The sequence below is a fragment of the Anolis sagrei genome, chromosome 5 (genome assembly GCF_037176765.1).
Source record: "Anolis sagrei isolate rAnoSag1 chromosome 5, rAnoSag1.mat, whole genome shotgun sequence".
Taxonomy (NCBI): domain Eukaryota; kingdom Metazoa; phylum Chordata; class Lepidosauria; order Squamata; family Dactyloidae; genus Anolis; species Anolis sagrei.
Genome location: NC_090025.1, coordinates 138,321,662 through 138,340,835, shown reverse-complemented (window position 1 = coordinate 138,340,835; position 19,174 = coordinate 138,321,662). Strand labels below are relative to the sequence as shown.

Here is a 19,174-nt window from a genome sequence, read left to right as displayed (position 1 = left end):
TTTAATTGTTCATCTAATATGCATTTAAAATTGGCTCAAAACAAGATAGAAAAACATGAAGGTGGAACATTTTAAGAGTAATCCCTGAACAGGATTGTTAGCAGTTTCAGCCCCTTTAAGGAAACATCTTAGAATTTCTAGTCTTTTACAACACACAAAAACCTAGATATTCCTCTAAACTCATTTTATAATTAACAATGGGGACATTCATTATGTTGTTGGGAGCTTTCATGGCTGGAATCACTGAGTTTCTGTCAGTTTTCCAGGCTGTATGGTCATGTTCCAGAAGCATTCTCGCCTGAAGTTTTGCCGATATCTATGGCAGGCGTCCTCAGAGGTTGTGAGACCTCACAACCTATGAGGATGCCTGCCAGAGATGTGGGTGAAACATCAGGAGAGAATGCTTCTGGAACATAACCATACAGCCCAGAAAACTCACAGCATGAAAACCTAACAAAACACAACAGTAGCATAAAACAATCAATTAAATCATAAAATGTAATTACATTTAAACAATAAAACAAGGAACTGAAAACATATTAATAACTGCTACATCCTCTGGGATCATGGGATCATGGGTTGTAGTTGGTGTGGAATTCTCTGCTGAAGTCCTGTAGTTCATTCATTAGTAGGGTCAGTCCAAAACATTTTGCTGTCAAAGGAGAAGTAGATAGTGTGTTTTGTCCCTGCAAGTCAAAATAATAATACCCAAGTCAGATTAGCTTACCTGGGGTAAAATTTCTTGCAAATTCCTTTTCCTCACCTTGGCAATAGAAATATAATAATAGCAAAGTAATCATATAAAATATGGAGAGAGAGCCAGCTATGTTTGCAATAAAAAATGAGTCTTCTCATTCACATGATCCATTATAAGGGCTGGGCATCAAATAGTTGGGCTTCTATAGATGTTAACTATCATGGTTGGAAGTATGGGTGATAAAATCTCACATGTTCCAATTCCCAATGGGTGTCCAGAACAATGAAACGGGTTTTTGTTCTGTGGTTATGCAGGATACCACAAGTTCAAGTTGACTTGATGCAATCAATAAGCTTCAAGATACTTGTGATTTCCCCCCGCCAGGACAGGATATGAAACTGCACAGCTTTTCTATGAAATTTGCATGGTTTGCTCAGAAACTGCATAACTGTAGACTGAAACCCATGCATGCCTGGGAGAGGAAGACCTGCATGGTAAAGAGGACAGGGAAAGGAATGAACAGATAAAAGGAATCGAAGAAGAAAAACAAATACAGCCAGACATCCATATCCACAGATTCTGCATCCATGAGTTCAACCAACCGTATCTCAAATACATCTATATAAATAAAAATGCAATGTTCGCTTGTGGGATTAACATAACTCAAAAACCACTGGATGAATTGACACAAAATTTGGACACTACACCCCTAACAGACCAACGAGTGATCATCACTCGTAACCCCCCCCCCAAAAAAAAAGAGCAGAAAGGACTTAAAACCCAAAAAAGCTAAATGACGAAAAGCTAAATGATGATACAGAAAAAAGGAAGTAAAGAGGGAGGGAAGAAAAGAGAGCAAAAAATAAAGAGAGGGAGGGAGGGAGGGAAAGAAAGAAAGAAAGAAAAAAGGCAAGAGGTAAAGAAGGAAGAAAAAAGAGAAAGTGGGAGGGAAAGAAAAGGGGAGGAAGGAAAGAGGTAGAGAAGGAAGGAAGGAAGGAAGGAAGGAAGGAAGGAAGGAAGGAAGGAAGGAAGGAAGGAAGGGGGAGCAAAGGAAGGAGGGAAAGGAGAGAAAGAGGGAGGGAAAGATTGGCCACAGCAACACGTAAGTACAGCTAGTTGCAAAATAAAAATCCATAAAACAAACTTTGATATTGCTTTTTTGTATATGGGATGCCATTTTTTTACACCATGAGGACATGACCATCCATGTATTTTGGTATTTACTGGTGGACCTGGAACCAAACTCTAGTGGATACCAAGGGCCCTCTGTATGTTCATATGTTTCTTTAATGTATAATTCATCTTTTTCCCACATGTCACATTGCAACATTAATAAAAACACAGCATGGCTGCAATAAATGGGAAATAGGTTATTAATGTCTTGTCCAGAAGAGGGGGAAAGTTCTTCTTCTTTTGACTTTATTTCTGTCCAAACCCTTTCTTGAAATATCTCTGACTCACTAAAATACTCTTAAGACAACTGAAGTGAATGCACATCACCCATCTTTTCATTCTTCTTACCTGATACTCTCCAGATAATTGGGGAGACCTAGAGGCTGTCATCAAATTGCATGTGGTTGAGTGAAATATGACCATCCCTTCCACTATTTTGCCTGTGGCAATCTCTTGAGACGAAAGTAGCTCAAGACAGTAACTCACATACTTCTACATCACATTCAGTAATTCTGAATAATTATAATATTTCATGCTTGTTTAACTTTGGAATTCCTTGAAGTTCTATATTTAGGCTTTATCCGCTTGCCATGTAGTTTTAGGAAATTCCTGGCTCCAAGAAGTCTCATTCCAGTTAAGACCTTGTTATCCTAGGCCAATACAGTGCCAGAAATTGTACAGTCTGCATTTTGTATGTAAAGATTCCTCAAGTTATTATTCTAATCAAAGGAAAAGATATAAGCCCAAAGTATTTTTGCTCATCAATTCTGGACTTTGATTTTTAAATCAACGAGCTTTGGCCAGCTCGTGTGTGTGTGTGTATTCCTCCTATGTCAAAACATTTTTTTAAAAAAAATCTGGTGGTTTTTCCACTGTGTTTCCACTGAAAGGAGCAGGAGTTATATAAGAGCTCTTATGTAGAGCAAATCAACAGGCTTTCAAATGGTAGCTTTCTATTATATCAATGGTTCCCAAACTTTTTTTGACCAGGGATCACTTTGACCCGGGACCACTTAACCAGGGACCATTCTCCAACATTAGTACCATAAGGGTTACTAAAGTTTTTGGTCAACTTAAGATTCGGTTTGGTTATTTGGGGTGCCGATTCAGAAAATTGCATTGGATAGACCACATCTGCTCTAGTTTCTGACACAGAACATATGCCATACAGCAGACGCAATCTGCTCATCCACAGAAAACCATATTCAATCATCTAGAACTGATGTGGATTATCCAAAAGGTCGGGGTTTGTCAACGGCTAGGAAGGAGTGGCAGGCAGTGCGAAAGGAGTGGAAATAAAATAAAATAAAATAAAGGGGAAGGAGGTTCATGGACCAGATTTTCATCCTCGTGGCCCACTGGTGGTCTGTGACCCACAGGTTAAGAACCACTGTATTAGACTATGCCTGTTTGAGAACTAGGGTGTCATAGTGGTCTGAGCATTACATTATGACTCTGGAGATCAGAATTTGAATCCCTATTCAGCCATGGAAACCCACTGGGTGACAAGTTAGACTCTCTCAGCCTCAGAGGAAGGCAAAACCAAACCATCTCTGAACAAATCTTGCCAGGAAAACCCCATAATAGGGTCACCTTACGGTTGCCATAAATCAGAAACGACTTGAAGGCGCACAACAGCAATGCCAGATTTTTTTTAATCGAAAGAAAGAAAGAAATGGCCTTAAAATAACATCTGTAACTACAGTGTTCCCTCACTTATTATGGTGTTACATTCCAGGACCACCCACGAAAAGTAAAAATCCATGAAGTAGGGATGCTATTTATGTATATCGAGTTCTGAGAGTGAGGCACCGCACACCTTTTTTTTGCTAGCTATCTCTGCTTTGCTTTGCTTTGCAATCTCTCTTGATTGGCTGCCTTTCTCCTGGGAGAGGGGGTGAGACCCCCTTCCACACTCCATCATTGCCAGGAGGAGGGATTACAATGTAATTCTGGGCAATGGCAACCATTCATAAACTGGGAGACACAACCCACGAAACAGCAAGTCCATGAAAAGTGAACCATGAAGTAGCAAGGGAACACTTTACAACAAACTTCTCAAATGAAAATTGTACATATGAGAAAAAAAGCATTATTTTAAATCTCAAATGGATCCGGGGGGGGGGGGGGGGTTATCTGCATTTATTAATCATTTTCATTTTTGATTGCTTTCCAGTTTTGGGAGGGGAAAAGCTGAAAAAGACAGTTTCACAAGATTGCAATTAAATGTGATTGCATGGTTTGTTGGCTCACATACGTTTGGTAGGGTTTCCTGAGGGAGAATAAGAATAATTATTTAGTATGATGTCTTGAATAATGACAAGAACCTTTGAATAAAATCTGTAACATTCTAAATTGACAGATTTTGTAATCTTTTATTAAAACATAAAACAAAAACAAAACAAGGCTTATGCACAGGCAGAGATCCAGCGAAAAGTACTTAGATTAAGCTGCAGGATAGGAAGAGCAGTGAGGTGGCCATATATATTCGAGTCTACACTGTGTGCACCCCATGAGCTAACCGAATATATGAACAGAAGGTAAGATCCCCATGTACTGATCTATGTCTGTGATTCATTGCTGTACACATTCCTTTTTAATTTTTTTTCCTTTTTTGGTAAATGGAATAAAGCTTATGTAGAAATGAGTTATGTATCTACACCCTGCACTGCACATTGGACTGACCCAAGATATTTTGTAGCCTGAGGCAAAGAATAAGACAGGTGTCCCCTCCCATTCTTTGTCAAAATGCTGCCTGCAGCAGTAATGTAATCTTTCTTGAACACTGACAATGGAGCTACATTCTTTACCTCATTCACAACATTCTTCTTTTACTCTTTCTCTCATTGATCTTTAAACCTCAATTTAAAACTTTCTTGTTTTCTGAAGCTTTTTGGAATTTTATTCTAATATTATTTTATAATCTTGGCTATTTTGATTGTATGTATATAAGAGTTTGGATTATATTATATTCCTCTGGTTTATATTTCTATCTGGAAAATTTGTTTTTCCAGTTGGGTAATTTTATGTTTGTATTATTCTTTCCTTCTCATGTGTATGTAGGTATATAAATGTGTACACCTTGTTTTTACCCTAATGCACCATGTACACTGCTAGTGTAATATAAATAAATTATTGTGGCCTCCTATGAAGACAACACGTTAGCTGAAGCAGGCTGTATTTCAAACAACTTTCCCTTCTAACATCATGCTGTTGTTGAACCACAGTAACCCCCTCCTCCCAATGATTGATAGTTCACTAAGCGACCATTAATAAATATATGATTTTTTTTTCCCTTTTATGAAGAAGAACTTTCCAAGGGGGTTCGGAGCTGCACAACTTTCCAAGGGGGTTCAAAGCTTTAGAACATCAGGAATCAACTAGAAGCAGCTATACCCCATGAACTATATTGTACCTATCGACATATCTGTGCCATTGTTTCCTCACAAACTGCGCCCTCCCCGGGGGAATCTCTACAGCTGATTGATCCTTCACACTGATCAATCCCCAGCTGCCATTCTCTTTGCCAAGGAAATTCACACCTGGAGGCAGTGACATCAACAGAGTTCCCTGGCAATCTCCACACAGATCCTAGCCTCCCTCTTTTTCAGCCAATCAGGGGAGGGAGCAGGAAGTCTGAATAGCTGTGTAAGAAGTTTTGTGATTTTCTGTGAATTCATACTTGTACCTTTTGAAGCAAATTGCTTGTACTCTTATTCTTTTTGGCCAAATTAAACCTCTGTGGCATGTCTTCAACTTGGTGAGTTGGTGTCCTAGCCTATCTGGTTTAGTATATGCTCGTCAGGCATGGACTCTCTATCCGCAGTCCTAGATGAAATCACTACAATGCTTCTGTCTCTTAGCATCCACCACTTCGCTCTGCCTAATATTAGGATCAGCTCTAACTGCAAATGTACAATACTTTGTTCTTTTACTTGTCTTTTAACTTTGCAGATTTCTCTGATTACTGCCACCATTACAGGAATTGTGGGGAACAATAAACCAAGACTGATTGTAATTTCTGACAAAAAGATGAACTCTTCACTTCTTTACATTGCAGTGGCTCCCAGTTGTCAGTCACACTGTGTCATATTATTACATGGTAATTTTCAGTTTCCTGTTCTTGTATTCAAGAGGTATGTCCAAAAAACAGGAGCTGTTGTCATGAGAGATGCAATCCTCATGACATAACTAGCAAATATCTAGCTTTAAAAACTGCCCCAAGTCTGACTGCAAATAATATTAATGACTAGCCTCATCCAAGCTGGGGTCTTATTGATCTTTTGTTTACATGGATGGTGGGAACTGTAGGAGAAACTTTCAAAATATTTTCTTGAATCTAGAAGTTAGAGAGTTTGAGTTGTATATGGGCACCTCACCCTTTCCTTACTGTCCCCATAAGATTTTTATGTAACATGCCCACATACAACACGAACTCCCCAACTTCTAGCTTCAAGAAAACTTTATGAAATATTCTTCCTCTCCACAATGTATGCCTCACCTTTAAAAATTACTTTTTTCCACAATCTTATTTTACCTTCTAATTACAGGGTGGATCATAGAGCAGGAAGGGAGAGAATCAAAAACAATGGTTCATTCAGGAAATTGAGTTGTACCTTTGTTTTGTTGTTTATATTAAGGTGTCAGATTGTACTTTTTTCTCTTGTTTGACTTCTACTATTAAACTCACACACATTCTGAAAAACTCTTCATTTAATAATTACAATAAAATCCAGCTACCACTTAAATGGATGAACATCATTTCTTTTAGATGCAAAATATCCTGAGTAATTTGTGGACAGGAGAATCAGATCATAGTTTTCTCCATTATATTTACGGTATATTAGATTTACATTTTAGCTTGAGGCAAAATGCTTTAAACTGGCCTCAGCCTGGTGGAAATTAACAATTATGGCTTAGTCTAATGAAACGACATTTATCAGCTGCTCAGAGTATTGTATTCCCTGCCAGGGTTGAAGTAAACAATACAGAGTTTAATGGTTACTTCTAGCATAAATATTCAAACAACGTGCAAATTGGGTGCTTTCCTCTTTTCTGGCTCCACTGCTTGTTTTTAGAACAAGCAGTGTCTTTATCATGAAAGACTGTATCAAAAACTCTTTGGAAAACGCATAGACAAATAGATTTATAGCAGAAGTTGGCTACAGATGGCACATATCTCCTCATTGGTAGCATTCCAAAAACAGATTATGGCCTATCAAGCCCAATATTGCTTAACTCTAGACTACCAGACCATAATCTTCCCATACTAAACTGCCTGTGTTCTGACCATTTCCAGACCATACTCACACTGGTCTACCTGGTAGGAATATGGGAGAAGGTCAGACTCTGGAACTCCCTCCCTAGAAAAGTTGGGCTGGTGCCCTCCTTCAACCTTGTCACATGGCCACTGGAGTTTATCGGCTTCATCAGAGGTATGGTGAACCCAGCAACTGATGTCCCGCATCACCCAGCTCCAGCTGAAGGTGATCACATGGGGGAAGCATGGAGCACACAAGGAGCACACTTGGAGCACACATGGAGCATGCAGCTTCCCCCCATTAATTCCAATGGCAAGATGTGTCGGCTCCACCCTCTTTCAGCCATGGAACCACACGAGCATTATTTGATGGGAACTGGTGGGCTCCGTGGGTGACTCAGGCTAAACCAGCACATGCTGCCAATTTTAGCCCCGTTTGAAGATGTTCTTAGTTACTTTTCCAAAGGCAAGCAAAAACTTTTCTATTTTGGCAGGCCTTTGAAATTTGATTGGGCATGGGAAGAGTTACTTTGAATATGCATGTTTTAATTACTTTTAATTAGAATCATAGATTTTACCACCTTCCAAGGTAGGAGGGGGAATTACAAGTTACAGCCTAGACATAACTAGTTACTTCCTAGTTCTGAGTTAGATGGATGAACAGACATTTGAGGGAATGTTCCTCAACTAAAAACATGGCAATCATGTTATACCCTTTATAGTGCTTGGAAAGTGGCATTTATGGCATATATAGCTTGTCGCACAGTAGTATGAAATATCACCACCTCCTGACATTTCTTTTATGGTCTCTTATAAGGTCAGACACCTTGTTCTCTTTTGCAGCTTTCCACCTTACTCTTAGCCTACATACTGTTCTTTGGTGTTCTAAAAGAACATATTTACATACATGAGTTTCTAGTAGATATGCCTATAAAAAAACACAACAAGGACAATATAGTAATTTTTTATAGACCAACAATGAGGTATAGCCCATTGAATACATCTCCTTTCTAAATGTAAAGAAACAAGAGAGACAATCATATGGAAAAATGTAAGTATAGTGAAGGCCGTGTTCAGAGAAGAGTCTCTTTCTAAAGATGCACTTCCAGGTGGGTTGCTGTGCTAATTCGTTGCAGCACCATTTAGACTTTGGTACCTTGAATACTTTTGCATTTTATCTGACATTAGCTTTTGCAGAATCCAGCCTGCTTCGTCCAATTCACAACAGTTAATGACCATCTTTGGACCTCTTCAGATTGAAGTCTTGAAGCCAGAGAAAAGCAGGGGCATCCATGGGGCAGCAGGGCAAATCTGATGGACAGTAGGGGAAACCATTGCCCCTGCCCCACATCGCCTGCATCCCATCCCACAAAGGAAAGCGTCACTGCCCAGCTTTCCCCAATTTACTGGATGAGAACACGGGAAGCCTCCTGTGCTTTCAGGGCTCCATTCTACGACACTTGCAGGACGGGGCCAGGACGGAGCCCTGCTGGAAGTAGCCCTGTGCCATGTGATGGGCTCCAGCTGGCTCCAGCCTGGCTCTGTCCTGCAAGCATCGTAGAACAGGGCCAAAGATTAATTTGATGAAGTCCTTAAATCTCATGCACTAAGACATATTAATCTTCCAAAATTACATTTCATTACAGAATTCATACAAAAATAGATGTACAATAGGTCTTTCACACTATAGAATTATAGCAACATGTTTCCATTTTTACTCCACCCTGCAGTTTATAGCTTGATGGAGCACTAATTCTCTCAGGCATGGACATTTTTACTACCTCTCCCTAAAATGCAAATCACAGATTAGTTAGCTAGCCAGCATTAGTTAGTTAGTTAGCATTCAATAAATCTCATTGATTCTCTAGATTCATTTTGGAAAAGGAGTAGGTCTTAGGCCAGTGTGTTCCCAGTTTTCAACTGCTTGCCATGTAGAGACTTTTTTTGAAAAGAAAGAAAAGAAAAACAGGCTAAAACATCTGAGACAAGAGTTACAACAAATCTGTTATCTTTTGTCATTTTTTCCCAGCCAGTCTGATGTATTGAAGTGGAAAGGTCCCATACTGTTTTTAATGAACCATGATGGCAAAAAGCACAAGTGATATACTCTAGCTGTCAGTAGACTGGATTTACTACTAACCCTATCACACCGCTAACCTTTCCTCAGCTCAGTGCTAACTCTATTGCAAGATGTAGATATTTGAGCACATAAAGACTGCCAATACTAATAAGAGTCTGGAGTCTCATTCTCCTTCCCGTAGGAATGTCTTGTCATATAAAATACATGACACAATGTCACCATGCCTTGGTGTTATTCCTAGAGCAGTCAATGACGTGGACTTGGGATTGTCAGAGTATCTTGTCACTCATTTGGAGAGAGATCAGAGGAACGGGGCTTTGAAAGATTTTTTGGTCATGTGCCTGTTACTACAGATGGCAGTAATGAATCCATTTGGGGTGAAGTACTTCTTTCTCTTTGCTATAAGCCAGAAATCCATCGCTTTTCCAGAGCGAACCTGTGACCTAAAAATTTACAAGACAATAAGTTGTGCTTTCTCCAACTACAATCAGTTTCTTCACACCACATCCTATGATTTTATAAACTATCACATTTCCTCGTCCCATTACCTTTCACACTGTTTTTAATACTGCTCTTGAGAACGTCAGACCTCAATGAAAACAGCAAATGCATGAAGATAAAATACATTCCAATATTGGCTACAAATGGAGGTGTAATCAGACACATTCCCTCAAGGACAGAAACAAGCTGTGGTTATCCTCACTTCACACTTTGTTCCCAGTGCTAACTGATACATGAATCCCAGAGTCGCAGCTGTACCACTGATGGAAGGAACTTTATATTTACTAACAGTCGCTAAGACTAAGATAAAATAGGCCTTGCTGGGAGAGCTTTTATCAAGTTGAATAACAGTGATGGTCAGCTTGGTAACATATACAACTAAAACGTGAGTTTGCCACTTGCACACATTATAGCTTGACAGCACATGTAAAATGTAATCATGAATCAGGCTGAGATAATACACAGCCCAACAAAAAAAAACATTCTTGTTGTCTTGGTTTTTAGGCCTGTTCCTGGGGTTTTTGAGAATTGATTCAGAAAATTGGATTGGATAGACTGCATCAGCTCTAGTTTCTTAGATATGGTTATCACAGTTTTCTATAGGACAGCAGATGAAAAGTGGTACATAGAATATTTTCTATATCTCAAAATCTAGAGCTGATAAGGAAAAAATGGTGCCATTTTTGGCATCAGCAGGTCAAATATGCCCGAAAACAGGTCTAACAATAAAGGCACCAAAATATGTGTTGGCCAGTGGTATTAATACTATATTAATATATGAGATGGGCCCTCTGGTGGCACAGCAAGTTAAACCACTGAGCTGGTGAACTTGCTGACCAAAAGATTGGTGGTTTGAATCTAGAAGTGGGGTGAGCTCCTGTTGTTAGCCCCAGCTTCTGCCAACCTAGTAGTTCGAAAACATGCAAATGTGAGGAGATCAATAGGTACTGCTTCTGCGGGAAGGTAATGCACTCCATGCAGTCAATCTGGCCGCATGACCTTGGAGGCGTCTACAGACAACACCAGCTTTTCAGCTTAGAAATGGAGATGAGCACCAACCCCCAGAGCCAGACATGACTAGATTTAATGTCAGGGGAAACCTTTACCTTTTAGTATGTGAGACTTAAGGAAATGTTTGCATAGTGAAATATTATACTTTATTTGTCTGGGTAAAGAAAAATATCAAAATCAAATGTAGACATTTATTACATAGGTTTAAATCCAATTGCTAGTCAAAACTGAGTACACCCATGGAATGAATGTTGATTAAGCAGTTGAGTCAATGGGTCTATTCTGTTTGGGACTAGTAATTGCTTTGGGGATCTTTTCATGGTGAGCATATGCTGGAAAGATGTGGGATATTATTATTATTATTATTATTATTATTATTATTATTTTACTGACACAAAAACACAGTATGACACAGCAAACGACATATAAATGCTAGATTTCGTATCACCAAATCACAAGTTGAACACTTCCCAAGTGTTTAGGACTGTGTGATATATTTTCGAATGATGCACACAGATCCAAGTAAGGTGGCCTTTTGCAGTTGACAGATCGTGATTTTGTCAATGTTTATTGTTTCCAAATGCTGGCTGAGATCTTTTGGCACGGCACCCAGTGTGCTGATTACCACTGGGACCACCTGTACTGGTTTATGCCAGAGCTTTTGCAGTTCAATTGAGGTCTTGATAACAGCTGAGTTTTTCCTGTTGTTGTTGTTGTTATTGTTGTTGTTGTTGTTATTTTATTTATTAACCTGCCCTCTCTCCCTGGAGGGACTCAGGATTAGAACATCAGCTCTACTAATTCAGTGGCATTGGCTTAATAATGCTACCAGTCAGAGTTTAGAAAACAACTTTCAGAATCCACTAGCCAGCATGCACAGGATCAGAAGGAAATTAAAATTCAGTTTTCTTAAGAAATACCCTAATAGGTCTGTATTTAGAGGAACGGTACTTCTTTTGTTAACGCTTTCCACCTGATATGCAGCTGGGCTAATCCTGTTTACTTTCCTGCAAGGGCAAGGTGATTGAGAGGGCAGCAGCGGAGCAGTTGCAGCAATTCCTAGACGACACAGCCGGACTAAATCCCTTCCAGTCCGGCTTCCATGTGGGGCATGGGACAAAGACTGTGATGGTCTCCATCATGGATCACCTTCAATGCCAGCTTGACCAGGGTGAGTCGGCACTGCTTGTGTTATTGGATCTCACAGCAGCATTTCACACAGTCGACCACAATCTTTTGACTCACTGCCTTGGAGTCAGGGGGACAGCTTTAAATTGGCTGTCCTCCTTTCTTCACAACTGTGGACAGTGAGTGGAGAGGGGAGGCCTGGTCTCTGAGAGGTCCCCTCTATCTTGTGGGGTTCCTCAGGGGGCCATTCTCTCCCCTCTGTTGTTTAACATTTATATGCGACCACTTGCTCAGCTGATTTGAGGTTTTGGGCTTGAGCGTTACCAATACGCTGATGACACTCAGCTTGTGCTGAAGATGGAAGGCCAACCGGACTCTGTACCTGATTATTTCCATCAGTGCCTCGAGGCCGTTATGTCATGGCTGCGTGCCAGCAGGTTGAGGGTGAATCCAGCAAAGACAGAGATCCTATGGCTGGGTCAACCAGGCAGTGGGGATATCCAGCTGCCTACCCTAGATGGCGAGGCACTACGCCCATCATCATTGGTAAAGAGTTTGGGAGTCCTTTTGGACCCTCTGCTGATGATGGAGGCCCAGGTCTCTGCCGTTAGCAGAACCGCCTTTTTTCATCTGCGGCAGGCTAGACGGCTGGCCCCCTACCTGTCCAGGGATGACCTAGCTACGGTGATCCAGGCTATGGTCATCTCAAGACTAGACTACTGTAACGCCCTCTACATTGGCCTTCCTCTGTCGGTGATCCGGAAGCTCAAGCTGGTACAAAATGCAGCTGCTCGGCTTCTTGCGGGAATTCCGATGAGATGCCACATAACACCAATCTTACTGCAGCTGCATTGGTTACCAATTGAGCACCGGATCACTTTCAAAGTGATGGTACTCACCTTTAAGGCCTTGCATGGTCTGGGGCCGATATACCTGAGGGACCACCTCACTCCCTAGCAACCCCAGAGATCCCTCCGTTCTGAGGACCAATATTTGTTGGAAATTCCCAATGTCAAGACCTTGCATCTAACAGCAACCAGACGCAGAGCCTTTACAGCAGTGGCACCATCACTCTGGAATACTCTGCCACCCGTGCCTTGCGGGACTTATCAGCTTTCCACAGTCCGTGCCTTGCGGGACTTATCAGCTTTCCACAGGGCATGTAAGACATATCTGTTTTGACAGGCCTTTGATCTTTGATATTGCTGTTTTTAAATTGTTTTAAATTGTTTTTAAATTGTGTTAGATTTTAGCTTGTTCTTGTAAGCCGCTCCGAGCCCCAAGGGAGTGGCGGCATATAAGTTTGAATAATAAACAAATAAATATGTATTGTTAGCAGCTTTGATTCCCTATATGGGGAGAAAGACAGGTAAAATAATAAATGAAAATATATAATCGATTGGCCGAGGTCGCACACAATCTGATTCCTGATCCATCCCATCTCCTATCTGTATCTTCTTATATTTTTCCAAGTTTCTTCGCCACTTACATGTGGCATTTAGTAACTTTCTCAGTCAAGGCTTGTACCCACAAGTTATTAACTACCTTGATACAATATGATCTAGTGCATTAACAATGTTTCTGTCTGCTCCATGGAAATATTATTAAAGGGATCTTGGAAACACCTGTCCCTTTAAAATGAAATTACTCACCTCTATTTTTACCACCTGACTTCAGCAACAGAAACACTCAACAGCTGACTGTGCTGTGCTAAGCTTTCCTGGTCTTGCCAGAAATCCAGATGGCGATGTTGTGATTCAAATGTCCTTTTAACTTCAGCAAGGCTGAGTGAGGACCAGTAAAACCTGACAGATAACAGAGAATTATATACATATTAAGATGAAAAATAGAAATGTTTGAAACCCTCACATATATCAGGTTCTGACTGTGGATTCTTCACATGATTATGCAAAGAGTGTGATACTGAGAACATCATATAGAATGTAAAGATGTTACATTAAATCTTCTTACATTATCAGGGTTTATAAGGAATAAAATCTAATATATTATAGATGCTAGATTTATGCATATAGGAATCCTTTCCCTTACATTGTGAGGTCACCTGTGCCTTGAATATAACAGCATACCCACCAATTGTTCCAATTTGGCAAAAACAGTTCTAGTTAATCCTCTGTCAATCCAATGTTGAGCAACTTTTAAAATGACCCAGTTTCTTTCTCTCATTCTCCCACTCCCCCCCCCCCCCACCTTTGTTCTCAGCTTATATCAGGGGCTCCAAACTGTGCAAAATGCAAAAGTAGTTTGCCTTCCCATAAATTGAGTTGGGGGAAAGGAGATGAAGTGATGGAAACATGTCTTTCCCAGTAGGCTCAGACAAAAACAAACTTCAACTGCCTCCTCTGTCTTTCCTCATTAATACTTTTTTGCCATCTTGGTCATATTCTGACATTACATGCCCACATATATCCCAGATTTCATCTGTGGAAAAGTCAGTGGATATGTAACCAACTAAAATTTTTAACAGCAGTTTATTTATGTCCTTCCTTGCAAGCAAGGTGGTTTCCAAAAGTCTGAAACATCCCAATAAAAACATAATGAAGTATATGTATATGCAAACATTAAATTAATTATGCTATTAGAACAACAATTTCAAAACACCCCACTAATAACAAAAATAGTTTTAAAAAGAGAAACAGCACTTGTTTTAAAACTTTGATCTGTTAACAGTCAGGAAACAGCTGAACACCTGTCTAAAGAGAACAATCTTTGTTTGCAACCTGAAGGAGTACAGAAAAGAGATGAAACTTTCTTCTATTTAATAATTTGGAAACAGCCGTAAAAAAAATGCTCTCTCTTGTTTCTTGTTAGTCTGAATTAGCCCACAAAAGAGCATGGGCCATATATCTACTTGCACCATCATATGAATATATGTTCTGTGGGTCTGAGTCCCAAGCATATAGACAATGCAAGACAAACCCGGGTTTGAAAGTGATGTTGTTGACATTGCTCTGCATGCATTGAGTTTCGGAAGCTAGATTTCTTTTTCTCTTTAAATAAAATCACTCATGCTCAGATTACTTTTTTTGGTCACAGAATGACTCCGTGAATCACTCCCACAATTTGCCCACACAAGCAAATGTTCTGTACAGCTGAGTCATATACAGAAGGGGCTCCTGGCTAGACATTCATGCAAACCTGGACATGAGAAAATCATGTGATAGCCATAGGATTCTGTCTTGACAGGCAAGATGGTTTTATAGATTCTTTTGATCTTATAATTATGGATAATTATGAAATAGAAACTTGTAACCCTATTATTAGGAGTTCAGTTTCTCAGATACCAGGCTCAACACAATTACAAGGAATATGTTGGCAACTTGGCAAATGAAAGATATTGTGCTGCTTGAAGATGGGTAGCAAAAGTTTCCACACACCCAACTGGTTCAAGACACATAGTACCGAAATCCTACTGTTAATTTGGTACTGAGGCAGAAGATCCCACTGGAAGAGTTTTTTTTTTCCAAAATCTGCTGTGTGAATTGGGAAATGTTCTGGTTTTGCAGACTAAGGGATCTATCTTCTTTGCTGGGGTTTATCCAGCTATAATTCAGTCTTACTCTTTTCCTACTGCTTTCTAGGTTACCAAGCTTTTCTGAGGAGTCACTATCTCATGATCTGTCCAAAATACAATAGCCTCTGTTTTGTCATTCTAGGGAGAATTCGAGCTTGGTTTGTACTTGGGCCCATTTATCTGTCTTTTTGGTAGTCCATGGTATCAATTGAATAGTCCTGCAGCTCCATATTTCAAATGAGTTGATTCTCCTTCTATCAATAACCTCACTTAAATGTTATAACCACACTTAAACAGTGACAGAAGAATTCATCCTAGTCCAAGAAATGCCCCCATAAAATGAAAAGCAGGCTAGAAAATTTCCTTAGCAAAATGAATCAAGAGCAAGAGTGCAACATAGGGCAAAAGCTGTGATACAAAGGATATGTCTCTATCCACTGGCCACAGTTTTCTAAGAATACATTTACCTATGCTGCACTAAAACAAAAGAGAGTGATATAATCAATGGTTGTCTTAAAAATGTAACTCATGCACAACTCTGCCTCTTTCAAGTCGTTTCAATACATCTATTCTCTGGGATTGACTGGGTCATTCCATGCCCAATAACACAGTATAAATGTATTTCTATAAGACTGAAGAACTATGAATATTATTACTAATAAAATATTTGAAAATTGATTATTTAAATAATATCAACAGGCTGGATCCAGATGTTGGACTTTAGCACTTTCACTTCGTATTCCACAGTTAGACATTTGTGTAGATGAGTGGTTCTCAACCTGTGAATTCCCAGATGTTTTGCCTTCAACTCTCAGAAATCCTAACAGCTGGTAAACTGGCTGGGATTTCTGGGAGTTGTAGGCCAAAACTTCTGGAAACCCACAAGTTGAGAACCACTGGTGTAAATAATAGATACGTACTGGACTTAGTTTCTGTATATGGCTCAACTGTACAGCAAAGGTATATATGTATAAAGAAAAAGAAAAATGGACACTGAGAAATGTATGGGGGAGAAGCGAAAGGAAGAGATTTCATATTACTTCTGAAGTACAGGCATCTGATTTCATATTACTTCTGAAGTACAGGCACAGAAGTAGAAGGAACTAATTGTTATTATGGGTTATAGGAACGTAGTGAGATTAATAGCTATTTTCAGATTTTATCAATCAATGCCTAAGGATCACAGTGCGGAGGGAAACTGACAGCAGGATGCACAAGGCGCTATGTGCATCCTGCTGCAATGCCTGTTTCTCTACCTCATGTAATAAAGTTCTTAGTCCTCTACCAAACCCAATAGGATATACAATAGGTTAGTCATTAACTAGTAGGATATAGGAAGCTAAGAGTACTAGGGAAAACCATGAACTGTGAAACACATCAGATGCCCTCATGAGAGACAGACTCTTTCTCTCAGTCCATCCTACATTACAGATATTGTGATGATAACGAGGAGTCAAGGAGAACCATGTACACCATGTTGAGCTCATTTTAAAAAGGGGGGGACGGACAAAACTGTATGTACAAATAAACAAATATGTCTAAGGACTTTATCATTCCAGAATATTCTCTCATAGCAATCAGGTTGAAGCAAATGAAAACATGCTGGTTTGGAAACAATCACTATTATCTGCAATCATGCTATGGTGTAGTTTTGGTCATGCACAGTTCCACAACCACTCTTTCACAGTGACTTGCTAACCCTGCCTTCCTACCCATGTATGTCCTATTCAGCACATGTTCACTTTTTGAATTTTTGAATTTATTGTTCTTCAATTGTGCAAATGCAGCAAAACAATAAAATAGAAAACAAAATAGAGTAAAAGCCATCTCATATTGCTTGGGAATTGCTTGGGAATAGTAAATGAGAGAGAGGAGAAAAATCGCATCCACTCAAACTATGTGACTGCCAGAATACCAGAACTGCAGCAGAAGGGACCCCTTTGTACCCAAGACAGTATTTTAAAAGCATCAGTATTGGGATCCATTGACAGGATTTTCTGTCAGTGTAAAGTTGCACTCTATGAACAATTGAAATGCAGGCAGTCCCCAAGTTACAATCATCTGACTTCCAAAAAAAACTCATAGTTAAGGAGGTGAGACAACAGGAAGTGAGAGAAAGCTAACACTAGGAAGGGAAATTCATCCCTGAAAGAGTTATCATGGGGAAAAGGTGTCTCCACTGGAGCTTTATTGCCAGAACTTGTTTCTACAACAAATCAAATTTTTCAAAATCCAGTTCTCACAGGGACAGGAAATGAGGTGAAATCTTCTGAATAGGGGCACAGACAGCAAAGCAAACCACAAGGGTGTCCACCTTTCCTTGTGCTATTAAAGCCTACACACACACACACACACACACACATATATAGCTATATACCTACACTTTAAAAATGTACCTGTGCAATCTTGCATACAAATTCAACTTAGGAACAAGCAAACAAACCTATCTTGTTCATAACAACTTGGGGACTGCCTGTACATAGCAACAACAGAAGAGACACAATGTTGTGATAAATAACAGCCAAATACACTATTATCCTGCTGTCATGTGAGTTTCCAGATTCATGTGATATTGCTGTAAGCATGATAGTTCCTCATTCAATCCATTGAATTTTGCCCCAGAAGAAAGACTTACAAAAGCACACCATTCCTTTAACAACATGAAACAACAAAGAACTACCATTAAAGACACACATAAGTTAAATTCCAGATGTAGATGACACAGAATACAACAGAAGCAGGAATTGACTCACTTTCCTTATATTCTTCCCCCAAGACTTGTTCTCCCACTTCCTGCTCCCTGCTGTTGTCTCTCATCCAGAATTATACAATAGACAATGTTTAAATGGCCAAGAATCTTGCACAATTACTAATTCATAATTTCCCATCATTTCTGCAACATTTCATGCCACACTTAGACCCTCCCAAAGCTGAAATGTCCTCTAAAATAAATCCATGGGACCCATAAAGATTGCTTGTTTTATTTCCAGAATTCAAAAGAAGATCCCTATCTGGCCTTGGTTCTTTGGCAACAGGGGAAGTGAACAGTAATATCTGCCTAATCAAATATACGCAATACTGCAACGTAAAGGTTCTTTCTCCTTGTTTAGAATAGGCAATCTGATGTCATCTGTGTGGTTGCGGCAACTCTGAAAAAACTGTTGTACCTATATGCACTTTAATCACACGCAGTAAGCATTAACTTTGGGTTACTAACCTTCTGTTTACTCTGGGCAGGTAAATATCAGCGACAGGAAAAGAAATCAATTCAAACCAGATCTTCAACAAACAGATTAGCAAAGAGTGCAGTGAAGGTAAATAGAGCTGTAAAACCATAGAATTATCAGGACAAGATGCCCCGATGATCACCCACCTCATTATTTTCCCCTAATCCCCCAGTAATTCATTCATTTGAGTGTTCCATAAGCGGAATGGAAGAGGCCCTGAGATATATAACGTCATAAGCGCTGATAGACGAAAGAATACATTAAGCAAATCACCTCCAGATGGTTCAAACAAGTAAAACATTTTATCATGGAAAGCAGAATGAGGAAAATTCAGGGGAAAGATGAGGAAGCAAAAAATGGGTGGAAATTCTTGACAGACAGTTCATGGATACTACTGTACAAATTACACCCGAGGCTCATTCACATTCCAGAATTATAGTGCTATTATTTTAACTACGGTGGTTCCATCCCATGGAATCTCGGGGTTTGTAGTTTGGGAGGCGCTGGAGCTCTCTGCTTGAGAGTTAAAAATATCCCTTCTTGAACTATAAATTCCAGTTAAAGT

The 19,174-nt window shown here is 39.7% G+C and overlaps 1 long non-coding RNA gene across 2 annotated transcripts in view; it reads right to left on the bottom strand.

The window, feature by feature from the left end:
- Positions 1–442: 442 nt before the first annotated feature.
- Positions 443–19,174, bottom strand: part of LOC132776210 (uncharacterized) — a 78,559-nt gene continuing 59,827 nt past the window's right edge. Inside the window, exons 1-3 of one of the 2 annotated variants that reach the window (XR_010910037.1) lie at positions 18,136–18,350; positions 13,503–13,655; positions 443–686 (exon numbers count right to left, since the gene is read on the bottom strand). This is a non-coding gene — a long non-coding RNA (uncharacterized lncRNA). Of the gene's footprint in view, positions 687–13,502; positions 13,656–18,135; positions 18,351–19,174 lie in introns of those variants that run through there. The other variant, XR_009631596.2, reaches the window with a different exon arrangement.